Raw genomic sequence first — 10464 nt, forward strand, 5'->3', positions numbered from 1 at the left:
AGGAGGAGCGTATAGAAGCTGTCCACATCTGCCCAGGGAAAGACTTTTCACAACAGTTCAAACAATGGTCTGAATATCATGAATACCAGGTTCCTTTGGCTAAAGCATACAGGGTTATTCTCTGGTGGCTTGCCTGGTTATCCACTTTGCAGAGCTGGGTCCCTGTGTGTCAGAACTGGCCTAAGGTGGCAGATGATTGAAGAGAGGTGAACAGACCCAGGCCTGGATAGAGTACAGTTTACTAGGGATTTACTGTGTTACAGCTTTGAAGTGAAAGACTTCTCCAATGGAATTGTTACAGCTATTCTCTGAGGGGGAGCATGCCCCCCCCCCCCCCCGTGCAACTGTTGCAGCTTAAGGGAAAGATATCCTGGCCGTTAGGAGCCAAGGAATACCAAAGTCCCACTGTGTAACAAACCTCATACAAGAGGCTATCTGCCATTGCTCAGGTAAGAAGCAGCAGGGAACTGAACAGGAAATGTGTGTGTGTGTGTGTGTGTGTGTGTGTGTGTGTGTGTGTGTGTGTGTGTGTGTGTGTACAGTCTCGGTGGTGGCGATTTCAAGTCAAGCCCAGGGATTGGTGGGATTTCAAGCTCAGGGGTTGGTAGGCTCGGACCTTTTACTCTACATTTACAGATAAAAATATTAGGTGACTGTAAGCCAGGTGGATCCCCAAACCCAAGGAGGTAGAAAGGGCCCTTAAATTCCCTTTACCTAAAGCCTAGCCCTAATTCACCCTGGGGACCAGCAGCCAGGTGAGAAGATGTACTCCTTGGGGCCCTGGCTAGAGGAAGCAATGTTTACTGTCTGGAAAGAGCAGAGGCACAGCATCCAGGCAATGGATTCTAATCAGTTCTGCCAGCGTCTGGGCTGGGCCAAGGCCGTCCTGGTCCTTAGAGGTCAACCCAATGCAGAGCCTCTGGAGTGGGGGGTGGGGGTAACAGCAAGGAGTAGGTTTGAGAGAGGGTCTTTCTGTTCCATTGTAACAAGTCTCTGCTCTCTGGGCTGCCATTGATCTTGCCTGCTACATGCTCTCTGGGCACCTTTGGGTGACCCGTAAGTGCTCCCCAGAACAGACCTGGAGACCTGCTCTACAATGACAGACAAGGATACTGGGAGATGCACCTGCTTCCCATTATGGTATAAGGATGCATTCCAAGGTCCCAGCCAGGGTGTGGGGGTTTCAAGGGTGACACTCTAAAGGACTTCTCAGAATGTCCTTAGTGACGTAAGAGTTTCTGGACATGGTATAGAGGCTGCCTGGATGGCAAACTCCCCTGCGTTTGCTTTGTAGCATTAAGGGAAGGCCTTGGACTTTAGATCCTCCTTAATGGGGAAGTTTTGGTCCACTGTAGCTTCTTTTTTAAAAAAAAGATTTATTTATTATTTTTATGCGTTCACTGTAGCTCTCTTCAGACACACCAGAAGAGGGCATCAGATCCCATTACAGATGGTTGTGAGCCACCATTTAGTTGCCGGGACTTGAATTCAGGATCTCTGGAAGAGCAGTCAGTGCTCTTAACCGCTGAGCCATCTCTCCAGCCCCTCACTTTAGCCTCTAACCAGTGTTGCTGCCCTTGATGCAATCACAGAGCCTGGAATTCCCATTAGAGATCTGGGGCTGGCGAATTCTTGTTTTTTTTTTTTAAGATTTATTTTTATTTTATGTATGAGTGCTTTGCCTCTTTGTGTGTATTCTACGTGCATACCTGATGCCCTCAGGGACAGAAGATGGCATTGGACCTCCTGGAACTGGAGTTAGGTGCAGTTATGAGCTACCACACAGGTGCTTAGAGCCAAACCTTGGTCCTATGCAAGAGCAAATGCTCTTAACTGTTGAACCATCTCTCCAGCCCCTAATAAACATTTTTGCAGGGAGCCTTTCAAGAACCCTCCCCACACTCCTGGCTGCTTCCAGTATCAGACTCATGCTCTGAGATCCAAAGGCAGAAGACAGCAGGGATAGGGGAGCTCAGACTGTGAAAAGGGAACAGAGAGCTCGCTGGCCAGTATAGCTTACTTGGTGAGATCCAGGCCACTGAGAGTCCTGGTCTTAGAAGAGGTAGACAGTGGACAAGTGAGTTTATCCTCTGACCTCTCCAAGCAGGCACAAAGACACACACATATACACATACACACACACATATATACACACATACATGCACACACACACATACATACACACACATATAAACACACACACATGCACACACATGCACACACACGCACATGCACACACACAATGCACACACACATTCACACACATACACACATACATACACACACATATAGACACACACACATGCACATACACATCCACACACACACGCACACACACATGCACACACACGCACTCACACATACACACACATACACACATATAGACACACACATGCACACACACATGCACACACACGCACTCACACATACACACACATACACACATATAGACACACACACATGCACACACATGCACACACACATACGTGCACACACACATGTACATACACACATGCACACACACATACGCATACACCATCACACATGCACACACATGCACATACACATACACATGTGCACACACGCACACACACATATATTCATAAATGCATGCATACATGCATTTTTGTTTGTTTTATCAAGTCAGGGTTTCTCTGTATAGTCCTGGCCATCCTGGAACTCGCTCCATAAACCAGGCTGGCCTCGAACTCAAAGATCTGCCTGTCTTTACCTCCCAAGTGCTGGGCTTAAAGGCATGTGCCACCACCACCTGGCTGTACATGCATTTTTTTTTAAAAGGCAACTTTACTTGTCTCACAGTACATGTAATAGCCTGTTCTAGAGGCTGGAAAGTCTTACGAGCATGTTATCAGAGACGATATCTCACTGCTTACAACTCCCAGTAAAAACAGGCGAGAGGGCACAGGTGGAAAGGGGAGAAGTCAAGGGGTGGCCTGGCTTTATAACAGTCTGCTCGGGGAGTCACTAATACATTCCTGATTGATCAGGAACTCACATGTCTGGGGGAAAAAAAAAAACCAAACAACAACCAAAAAACAGAAATCCCACTTGCTTCTCAAGGCTCCGTTTCTCAATACTGCTGCAGTGTGTGTTCTGAGAGGTGTGAGAACAAACCATCCCACTGGGCCGGCGTAGTGGCCCGCACCCGGACAAAAGCTTCCGGGACTGGAAGTACCCTTTGCACTGGAGTCTAGGGATGGGGAGGATGAGGAAGCCTGAAGTCAGTTGATGGGACCTTCCTTTCTGCATTAAAGTTGAATTGACTTGTCTATTCGGAGACCCCATTCTTCTCTTCTGTGAGAAACCAGACCTCCACAAGGCCCTTATGCTCCCTACCCACCTCAGACTGTCCCGTCCACCTCATTCCTGCCTCCCTGACCCTGCCGTTGGGAATCACCTGGGACAGCGGGTGAGTCAGACGCTCCATTTGGACTCAGGCAAGGAAGCTGGTCAGAGGATGGGATGGGAGATTTCAGGGTGGGGAACGAAGGGTTGTCAATGCTCATGCTTGGGTGAGGAAGAGACCAGGACTGGAGATGCTCTTGCCTGAACAGGGCGTGGTTGTTCTCAGGGTGGGATGTACCCAGAAACCTAGAGATGGTATCTAGGCTTCTGCAGAGAAATCAGCACAATGAGAATAATGAGGTGAGTGAATGACAAATGACTGTGTCACCAAATCAGGGAGTCAGTGAATGTTTCCAGACCCTACACAGGCCACCACTGGCTCTAGCACCTTTTCTCATGGCTACTTAATTAATTCCCTCTCAGCCTTTCAAATGTGGCTTAAGTGGCCCCTCTACCACTGGCCACCAAAAGATGTGTGTTCCACCCCGATGGTGATCTTCCTTGGTACGAAAGCCTTCTGTTCATCAAAGTAACTCAGAGCCAGGAATTTAGATTTCACCAAACCCTGGAAATCTTGTTCGGAGATCGCTAGGAGTAGGATCACTCTCCCACTGTTCCTGGCCTGTTTGTCCCAGTTCACATAGTCCTGTGCCCACAACCTTTGTCTCACTAGAGATCACAGTAGCTGCTAGCCAGGTACACTCACTCTGATAGCCCTTACCCCACAATGGTTTAAATAGATTTTGTTTCCCCCACCCCCCAACCCCCAATGAACTGAACCAGTTCTCTGAAGCTGTTCTCAGGGATGCGTTTTTTTGCCCTTGGGCAGCACTCACTGCCACCCAAGTTCCTGCCTGCATCCACCTGCTTGAGGGAGCTTCCCTCCCTCCAGCCAGATTGATCAGCTGGCCTGGCTTGGTCAGGGGGAGGGAAGAAGCAGACACAGGGCGGCAGCTGGTGCCCAACCTAGTTGTTTCAGGTCCTCTGGTGTGAACTGGAAATTTAAGGGTTCTTTGGAAAGCCACTATGTCAGATGATTTTTTTTTGTTCTTTTTTTCGGAGCTTGGGATCGAACCCAGGGCCTTGCGCTTCCTAGGCAAGCGCTTTACCACTGAGCTAAATCCCCAACCCCTCAGATGATGTTTTGCTGGGGGCAAACACTGCTTTCCTGAAGCAAACACAGGTAGAAGGATGTTTGGCTAAGAAGACTCATGAAGGAACATTTTACTGAAGCAGACACGGGTGAGGGGGCGTTTTGCTAAAGCAAACACAATGAAAGTTCTCAAGCATGCAATAGGGTAAAGGATTCTACGCTAAGGACATGAATGTATTGGTCTGCCTTTCGTTGCATAGCTGGGATCCATTTACTGTGGCTCCATAGAGAGAAATGCACCAAAAAACATTTGATGGTATGCTGTGGCTTCTTGCTGCTTCTGCAGACTTGGCCAATTGACAGAGTGATGCCACCTGAGACAAACTCATGTCGCGTTTTGCTAGCTCAGACTCGCATGGTGAGGCAAGACCCATGGAGGACACACGATGTTTGGTAAGAGTATAAATAGAACTCAGCGGACTATGAGAGGGGCTTGCGAATAGAACTAGTTTTACAACAAACACTTCTTGGCCTCCAGGCTTCAATGATGCAGCAGAGAACTTCTCCTGGTGTTCCTGCTGGCCTCAGTTCCTCCTGCTGACACACGCCAATTCAGCCTGAGGCCTTCCTGGCTATCTCTGCTAGGTCTTGCCACCACTGCTGATTCTGTGTTTGCTATCCCAACTCTACGGAACTGGACGGCTGGTGTATTGGGTCTACTCGTGAACTGAGCTGCTGCAGCTGACCCACAAACTGAACCGCTGATTTCCTAACGACGCAGATGGGGTTTGCTCCAGTGAACCATTTCTAAACAGGTCCACTTCGCCTGTATCCCAATAACCTTTTCTACTACCGCTGGTGGGTGATAGGCTAGAAGGGAGAATGTAATGACCATTATTAAAAGCAGGTTTTGAAAAAATATCTAAAGTTACACTGGTATAAGTGGGAAACATGGAGGTTTCCTGTGCCACCCCATGACCTCCAAGGCCCTAAACTTTCTCACACTGAGGGCTGATGGTCTATCCTTTTCTCCTTTGTGTTCAGTCTGTATGGTTGTGTTGGGTCCACACACACGTTAACAGGGCAACTGACGTCTTCTGGCCAGGGTGACTCCTTGGCCTTGGTAAAAGACCCCTAAACCTCTGTTTGGACCCCCAACAGCCTGCTTGGCTGTTGGTAAAACTGGTCACAGTGACCTGTAAACACCACTAGGGTGGCCACTGGAACGCTCACAACTCCAGGAAGGCTACGATTGGGTCTTTGCAGAATCCTCCCAGGTATTGTGTGGCTCCTGGCAAAGTTCCTCGCTGACCTCCGTGTTTCAAAACTTTATTTTTTCAATCTTGGGAAATACCTCATCACATCAAAAGAAACCTCAGATTGGGGCGATATTTGCCCTTAAAAAAAAAGTCCAGTGGAGTAAAACTCACCAAAAGGCAGGCCTCCTCATTTTGGGAGGGAAGTCCTTGAAATGGCAGCACATATGGCCACAGATGATCTTCACATCCCTGACTCATAGACTAAAGTCAGTTACCTCACCCAGATGCAGAGACACCCAAGAAGTGAAAAACTCTCTCTCCATATTTCCTGACCAAATGGCTGCGGTCTACCAATGCGTAGGACCTCCTGAGGATGCTGCATTTCCCCAGTCAGGTGAGTCTGGATCAGGGTCCAAAGATGGCCCTGTTCCAGGTCTTACAGCCCACAAAACAGAAAATTAGAGTCATATATCCTACCACCCCCCTACAATCCCTCTGAGAAAAGTGCCCCCACAAACCCTTAGCCCGCCCGCCCCTCTCCCTGCCACCCACCCACCAACCCTGCACTCTACAGGACTCCACCGCTCCCGTAGAGACTGTGTGGGTGTCCAGCACTTTAGAAGGCTTCCACCCCAAAATCGTCATAAAAACAGATGGCAAGCCATTCAGATGCTTTATCGATAGCTGGGGCAGACAAGATGATTTTGAGACAACAAGAGATCCCACACCATTGGCAACCAATCCCTGGGCCTCAGCTTCCAGGAATAGGAGGCTGCCCCGCTGTGTTCATCACTAAGGAGGCCTGCAGATGGGAAGACCGAGCTGGAGCTACCAGTCTACACCCTCTAATAGTTAATATCACTACCCATCTATCTTCTGAGGAGAGATAACTTAGAGACCCTAGAAGTGGCGCTTGCTAGCCAACCAGAAAGGAATCACATCAGGACAGATGATTGTACCCATAAGGAGAATTTTACTCCCCCAAAGCCTTATTAACCCTCCTACGAATCACTCCCAGTTTTAAGGTCCACTGTTAAATTTAATACTCCTACCCTTGACTGGCTTTCTAACAAGCCTGTCGGCATTGAACAGTGGCCCTTAGAGATCAAGAGAGAAACTTGAAACCCTCACACAACTAGCAAAAGAGCAGCTTCTGCTTCAACATATTTGACCTTCCCAAAGTCCATGGCACACCTATAAAAAGGAGCTCAGGGATAATGGAGACTGTTTGAAGATTTAAGGGCAATTGATGAAACCATGTGAATCTAGGGATCTCCTCAAAGGGCTGCCCCGTGTCTCGGCCACGCCCGCCAATGTTCCTCTGGTGGCAACAGGTACCAAAGCTGCTCTCTTCCTATTCCTCTGCTTTGTGTTTTCAGGAAGCCCCGTCAACAATTCTGAGCTGGCCTTACAGTATGAATGGACAGTTCTTCCTTAGAGGATGGCTAACAGTCCCATCCTCTGCCAAGAGGCCATGGTTACTCCATTGAAACCTTACTTAGACCAGTTATAAATCCTGAGTCTCCCCCATACCGTTCTGGTGTGGAAAGAGTCTTCCACTTTGCCCCACCCACTTAAGGATCAATTAGTACCTTGCCTGTCTTCTCTAGGATTCAAAATAGATTCTCACAAAATACAGCTCATTCCATCCATTGAATTCTTGGGAATGGAAATTTCCCTCATTTCAATACGCCCCCTTAAACTAACCCTTTCCTTCCTCCAAATCTTTCACCTCCCTCCAAAGTTGTTTTGGGAAACCTTAACTGGCTTTGACCCTGGCTCCCCTTCCCACAAGCACTCTCTAGCCTCTCCTTGACCTCTTAAAAGGAAATAAAAGCCCCTCCTCCCCGTGAACACTCCTCTGAGACAACCAAGCTCTAAATTTTGTCAATGTGGCCCTAAAAGATATGACCTGACGGTGCCCATACAGTATACCTTCTTATCTTTAATTTCTCCCCTACACTTACAGGAGCCCCACATCAGCCCCGGGAGGGCCAGAATGGCTCCACCCACACCAGCGGGCAGTGCACCTAGAATTGTAAGTGAGATAGATACACTCACTCTTACGATTAGAAATGTCAAGGATCGCACCCCGCAAACCTTAGGAGAAGAGCTCAGTATCCCTGTCACCCCTTTCTCTCTTTCCGATAGTCAATGGCTATTCAGAAGTCACTCCTGCTTGACTATTAGCCTAATAGAACTCCCAGGACAAATTGATAACCATTACATAATGAAAGATGGGCTTCCCTCTGTTGTGGTGGCTGTCCCCTCTCCCCCCAGATCTTTGCAAAGGAACCACTCACTGGAGCCCCCTCAATACTTACTGATGGAGGGAAACGGGGAGCTGCAGCAGTAATATGATGCTCCCCCAGGAAAGGACTCCCCACTATTCGATACAGAGGGCTGACCTGCTACCCCACCCCGATATAAGGAACTATATGCTATCTATTTAGCCATAAAGAAGTCAATGGGCTCTTTAATATTTTCTCAGACAGTGAATACACCATTAATCTGCTTCCTGGGTTATCAAGATCCTTTGTCAAACCTGACACCAACCCACTATTACCTCTGCTCACCCATGTTTCTATTCTCTTACAGGAAAAGGCCACTTCCTTCTACATCCAGCATGTCGGATCTCACAATCCCCTGCCTGGTCTGATATCAATGCCCTCACTGATCAGAGTGTTCAGAACCTCTGTTGAACAAGCAGGTTAATTCAGTACACACACACACACACACACACACACACACACACACACACACACACACACACATATATAAAAGGGCTTCATGTCTGCTTTCCCTACATCCCCCTTGCTCAGCTTCAGAGGATAATAAAAACATGCTCCTCTTGTGTATCCCTTACCCAGCCTTACAAACGATGGGCACTAACAAATCCAATGCCCTCTGGAAAGTTGATGCCACCCACATTCCTCAATTCAGCTGTCCAAAATTTGTCTTTGTTTCTGCTGACACATACCTAAATTTCATATGGACTATAGCCCAAACAGGAGAAAACTCAAAAAAGTTAATTCTCCATGTGCTTCTCCACCTTAGCCATCAGCAGATAAAAACTGATACTGGTCCTACCTTTACGAGCTCCCAATTCGAAACCTTTTGCTTGCAATGGGAATTGCTCACCACACAGGGATTCCTTATAACTCCTAAGGCCTAGGAATGATAGAAAGAACACATCAAACCCTAAATAAAGCCCAACTTATAAGACAAAAAGCAGATGCCTACCCCCAATATACAATTAATGATGGCTCTGACTACCCTAAATATAATTAATACTTACAAGAGCTCCAAACACTCTCCCATCTCCCTCCATTGGCACTCACCCAACGTCTCTCAGCGAGTGTGATGATGCTATCCCTTGGACAGGATTTGGGAGGGACCAAACCCCCTCCTTACAGCTGGGAAGGGCTTTTTGCTTGTGTCTTCCCACAGGACCAGTCAAGGCCCATTTGGGTTCCAGGCAGAAATGTCGGACACCACCCCACTGAAAAAGATGGCCCACCATCTGACAGATCAAGAACTGAGGAGGTGGGCTGGAGAGATGGCTCAGTGGTTAAGAGCACTGACTGCTCTTCCAGAGGTCCTGAGTTCAAACCCCAGCAACCTCAGGGTGGCTCACAACCATCTGTAATGGGATCTGATGCCCTTTTCTGGTGTGTCTGAAGACAGTGACAGTGTAGAGAATGCAGAACTACCAACAAGATCTCCTGAAAGGACATTTACGACCTAGTGGCAGCCATCTAGGCCACGTGACCTCCACAGGCTTCCCTGTCCTCTGTTCTTATGGCTGGTTTTTTTTTTTTTTTATTCTTATTCTACCTCTGCCCAGCCTCTTCCCAACCTTCCCAATACCCACCACTGGAGATTCTTAGCCAGGGAGACTTATAACGGACACATCAAAATCACAGGAACCCAGGACTGCCCACTTGAAGGATGCTGGACCAGGATTGAGATTCCTCAACACACCAATTCCATCCCCAGCCCTTTTCTCTTCTTTCCTTACCATGACACCATGACACAGGTGACCATCTCCAGGAGACCTCTCTATAGAGAGAGGTTGCAGATATCAGAGATGCCAAATTGAAGCCACCAGTCATGGCACCATGTTCACCAACCTTAACACTCATTTTTTAGCTTTCCATCGGCGATCCCTGGGATGAATGATGATGAATGGAAGTTGTAGGAAAGCTCTACCCTTACATTTATGCCGTACCACATAGCCAACCTACACATCTCTTACCAGCTTGTCCCTGCCTCCAAGTTGGTCTTTACTCACATTAACATTATTCAACAGAAGGATCAAACTCAAAAAGAGATCCAAGCCACCCTCTGCTGGCTACAATAGAGTACAATAGAATTCCTAGACTTCCTCCTCATGCAAATGAGGCATCCCCAGCACCCTGGTCCCTGCCAATGATGTACATTCATCCTGAAAACCCCTACCCACCCCCTTGCAAAGGTTTAAATAGCCTGTGCTTCCTAGTAAGTTAAACCAGTTCTCCAAAGCTGTCCCGCGTGTGTGTTCTTTGCACACTCACTGCTGACCAAGATCCTGCCTGCAACCACCCGCCTGGCTGAGCTTCCCTCTCACCAGTCTGGGCTGGTTGCACAACAGGCCTGGCTACCCTGGGGGAGAATTGGACCTAGGGCAGCAGATGACATCTCAGGTAGGGGATCTCTGCTGCTTCGATGGTACCCCAGGATGTCGCTGTGATGCTCACCCAGCCT

General features: G+C 48.1%; 1 long non-coding RNA gene across 1 annotated transcript; it reads left to right on the forward strand.

Annotated features, from left to right (window-relative positions):
• The first annotated feature begins 1002 nt into the window (after positions 1–1002).
• LOC134483688 (uncharacterized) lies at positions 1003–10245 on the forward strand. Its single transcript, XR_015643743.1, has 3 exons — positions 1003–4912; positions 4998–6112; positions 8317–10245. It is a non-coding gene; the product is annotated as an uncharacterized LOC134483688 (long non-coding RNA).
• The last annotated feature ends 219 nt before the right edge of the window (positions 10246–10464 follow it).

The sequence above is a fragment of the Rattus norvegicus genome, chromosome 19 (assembly GCF_021556685.1).
Source record: "Rattus norvegicus strain SHRSP/BbbUtx chromosome 19, alternate assembly SHRSP_T2T, whole genome shotgun sequence".
In the NCBI taxonomy this organism is placed as follows: domain Eukaryota; kingdom Metazoa; phylum Chordata; class Mammalia; order Rodentia; family Muridae; genus Rattus; species Rattus norvegicus.